Here is a 4,616-nt window from a genome sequence, read left to right on the forward strand (position 1 = left end):
CCGGCCCGGCCGCCCGCAGAGGTGCACCCGCCAATCCCACCCGGCCGGCGCCGCTTCCGGCGGAGACGAGGGACCCCGGCGCGCTGGGGGCGGGGAGCCGGGGCGCGGCACGTGGAGCCGACCGGCAGTCCGGACGCGAGTCTCACCCGGCCGGGCCCGGCCGCCGGCAGAGGTGCGCCCGCCAATCCCGCCCGGCCGGAGCCGCTTCGGACGACGAGACCCCGGCGCGCTGGGGGCGGGGAGCCGGGGCGCGGCACGTGGAGCCGACCGGCCGTCCGGACGCGAGTCTTACCGTTACCCGGTCGGGCCCGGCCGCCGGCAGAGGTGCTCCCGCCAATCCCCACCGGCCGGCGCCGCTTCCGGCGGAGACGAGGGACCCCGGCGCGCTGGGGCGGGGAGCCGGGGCGCGGCACGTGGAGCCGACCGGCCGTCCGGACGCGAGTCTTACCGGCCCGGCTGCCCGCAGAGGTGTGCTGCCCGCCAATCCCGCCCGGCCGGCGCCGCGCCTGGCGGAGACGACGGGACCTCGGCGCGCTGGGGGCGGGGGAGCCGGCGCGGCACGTGGAGCCGACCGGCCGTCCGGACGCGAGTCTTACCCGGCCCGGCCGCCGGCAGAGGTGCGCCCGCCAATCCCGCCCGGCCGGCGCCGCTTCCGGCGGAGACGAGGGACCCCGGCGCGCTGGGGGCGGGGAGCCGGGGCGCGGCACGTGGAGCCGACCGGCAGTCCGGACGCGAGTCTTACCCGGCCCGGCCGCCGGCAGAGGTGCGCCCGCCAATCCCACCCGGCCGGCGCCGCTTCCGGCGGAGACGAGGGACCCCGGCGCGCTGGGGGCGGGGAGCCGGGGCGCGGCACGTGGAGCCGACCGGCCGTCCGGACGCGAGTCTCACCGGCCCGGCCGCCCGCAGAGGTGTGCCCGCCAATCCCGCCCGGCCGGCGCCGCTTCCGGCGGAGACGAGGGACCCCGGCGCGCTGGGGGCGGGGAGCCGGGGCGCGGCACGTGGAGCCGACCGGCAGTCCGGACGCGAGTCTCACTGGCCCGGCCGCCCGCAGAGGTGTGCCCGCCAATCCCGCCCGGCCGGGGCCGCTTCCGGCGGAGAGGAGGGACCCCGGCGCGCTGGGGGCGGGGAGCCGGGGCGCGGCACGTGGAGCCGACCGGCAGTCCGGACGCGAGGGGCGGGGGCCGCGTGGGTGTCGTCCTCGCCGCCCGCCTGGGGGAAGAAGGGGTTGTGCGCCGCCTCGCGCTCCTGGCCTGCCTCCCCGGCCGCGGCCTCTGCGCTCCCGGCGAGCGCCGTCACCGCGGACACCCCTGCCCGGAGGCGAAGCTGAGGTCCGCCGTGCTGGGCGCTGCGCCGAGCGTCCCGCTCTCAGCCCAGAACCAGCGAGGGGCCGGGGACCCGCTCGAGCCCGCACGGCGCGCACACGGAGACACCGCGCGCAGCGAAAGTGGCGTCATTTCTGGGTTTGCTGTATCTCCTGAAACTTCAAGGCAGAACTGCTGCATGACCCTTTACATGCGTACAGTGAACTGAGTGCCCAGGGGTGTCTCGGAACCGGTGCCTGCGCCACGAACATGGTTCTCGGCCTAGGCTTGCAGTCCAGTGCTTCACGGCTTCTGCTGTGGAGTCGGGCGGACTTTCTACTGGAATCCCGAGTTCTCCGATTATTAGCTGAACTCTCCCGAAGTCGTTTCTTCTACAAATCGGAAAGGACAGTACTTCATAGACGTGTTCTGATGAATTAGGAAATGCCGCATTGCTGTTACAACGCTTAGGAGCTTGATATTTTCGTACGGACTACAGTAAAAACCACTTAGTAACCGGATTTCTTGCCGTTTTCTAGGCAGTGAGCCCCTTGAGGTTATCCTCTTCATTTTTCTATTACTGAGCTGTCTTTTGCAGAGGCGTAATTCATTTGTTCCAGGGATCAGTTACTCCTGGGTGAGTGGTGCAGAAAATGTTAGAGACATTACAAAAAGTTTAAGAGAACTGAAATCCCAGGTAGAGAACAGGGTCTGGAAAAAGCGGTTTATACAAGAATCTTCTACTCTGGAAGTTCTTTAAGTTGGTGGGTGGAGTGGGAAGCAGAGAACCACTGATGCACTTGGCAAACTTACAGGACTAGCAGAGAACCTGCCTGAAAGGTAACTAACGAATAAGACTTCAGTGTCGAGGAGGCACATAGATGACCTGCGACAAAGCAGATCACCCCTGTAAGAACAGAGATAGATTGGAAAGGTAGTTATGACTGAACTGAAGACTGATGGTAGAAGAGTGAGGTTGGTGTTGAGGGTTCTTGCAGTTTGAGATGTGAGAATGAGCATCTGCTGTGGTGGGGCAGGAGCTCAGGTTAGAGAAGGAAAGGTAGGACATCTCTTTCAGCTCCTCTAAATCCTCTGTGCTGTCCTGAGCCACTTGCTCCAAGACAGATGTCCTTTAGCTGGATTTGATTGCTTTTCTTTGATTTTGCTTTCTTCCTCTTAAATTCTGCTTTCTTATCTGGTACCCAGGCTGTCCTCACCAAAGGTATAAGTATTATTTCTGGAATATTATCAGCATCTGGATGGCAGGGATCTATCTTATCTTTCTTTGTATTTTCTGTTGAGTTGTATTAAATGATTAGGAAGTATGTTTTTAGTTGGTTGGTTGGTATTAAAGCCTGAATAATTTAAGGACATTGTGGAAGGAAAATCTGTATAGCTGTACAAAAGCATTAATTAAGCCTAAGATTTTATTTTGGGGTGTTCTAATGACGTCTTAGACAAAACAAGGGTACTTGACACTTGTATCAGGGAAATGTTAAATTTTCCCTGCCTGAGGAATTCTCCTAGAAGACTCAGAGGAATCTTCCTGAACCATAGCTCTATTCAAGATCAGGTTGACTAAGGAGTTAAAGACTCTAGCAAACTTGATCCCTAAGATACAGTCTCCAAAAGCCAAATAACCTCTATTAGTAAAAGAACGGGGCCAGCCTAGGGTGCAAGAATCCTGGCAGTAGTGGAGTAAGTCTATTGACCAGAACTTCTGCTGGTGCTTCAGGTAGTAATGTTAGCAGGAAATGAATGTCTGGACCCAAAAATCTCTGAGCTGACTCTAGGAACATTGCTGTTAGTGACCGAGGTCCAAGATAAACATCAAGGAGCAGCTTATAAAGGCGCTGGAGCAGTTCTTGACCATCCTGTCCAAAGAACTCTAGGCCTGTGTGCATGAGAAGCATCCATATTGTGGAGGAAGTGAGTGTGCTGGGAAGCTTTAGGAAAAGAGTCTGATGATCTGGGATACTGGGTGAGAAAAGAGCTGCAATCTGGGTAGGACAGTTGAGGATGGTGGGGAGGGGACATGGATGCAAAATAGGAATGAGTGGATTATTACTGAGCTAAGATCTTCCCTGTGGTTCCAAGTCTGTCTCTTACTCCTTGCTATCCGCTTTCCTATGCTTGAAGACCAGATGAGTTTCTGGTTCCTAGGTCTCCTGTTCTGTGTCCCTTGGTTAAACTACTTGTGATTTATAAATTGTTTCCAACTCCCAGTGTGGTTCCCTCAAAAGCTCAACTGTATCTAATTTTCTCCAGGTGCCAGCTTGTTGCCTTCGACAGATAATGTTTTTAAAGAGAATAGTGGGCCATAGGTCTTGGAGTTTCCAACTCTTGGCTTATGGAAACACAGCTTTGCTGTCAATCTTAGAGATTCAGTCCCCTACCAGAAGGGGGTAAGAAGCACAATTTACCTTGAAGTCACCTTTGGTCAGACCATCTTTCTAGAGTACTTCTCCTGACCCCCATTTTGTATTTGTCAAAGGTGTAGTCAAGAATTTAAAACCAGATACTTTTACCCTGGTCTGGGGAGGTCAGTGAAGGTTTCCTGGGAGTCACTGAGCTTTAAATGGACAGTGGGCCTTAGAATAGACAGGGAAGGAGAATCATATGGGGAGGAAGAATTTGGAAAATTGAGTCGTCTGTATAGGTCTTCCATAAAATTCACTAAAGTGTAACAAACATTTACATAATAGACTCATCAGCCTTAATGAGAGTTATCGAATCAGCAGAGAACAGTGAAAACTTCTTGAAATGGGGGAACTGGATTCCCTTACTGGCTTAATAACTTCTAGCACCCCAGCCTTAAGGTGCTTATGACTCATCAAATGAGAAACAGAGGCATGGATCCTTGGAGTCTCTTGTGCTGTCCTGAAATGTTGAGGATCTTCTGTATTTAGTAAATTCCCAAATGACGAAGATTTGTCTCCACCCTTCTTAGTAAAAACTCTGTCCGTGACTTGTTTCAGGACCAGCTTCAGTATTAATTGGACTTTCCTGATGGTTTCTATTTGACTGTTTCTTCTTCTTTTTCAGATTTCTATTGGATCATATCATCCATGGCCATTGTCCCCAGTTTCTCCAGTCCACTGTCTCTCCCTCCTCTGTCCCTCACATAATGTTGCATTGACCTATGGTGATGGATTTACTCTAACACTTCATAGCCCTTGCTAATTCACTACTATTTCTGTTCATTCAGCTTCCAATCCCACATTTTCTTTGATTCTCCTTTTAAATCTTATCATTCTTTTCTCATCTTTATAATGAGTAGAATAATCTAGTAAAGAGGAAATAGGATTTGGAATC

This window comes from Ursus maritimus, unplaced genomic scaffold (genome assembly GCF_017311325.1).
Source record: "Ursus maritimus isolate PB19 unplaced genomic scaffold, ASM1731132v1 scaffold_30, whole genome shotgun sequence".
Lineage (NCBI taxonomy): Eukaryota > Metazoa > Chordata > Mammalia > Carnivora > Ursidae > Ursus > Ursus maritimus.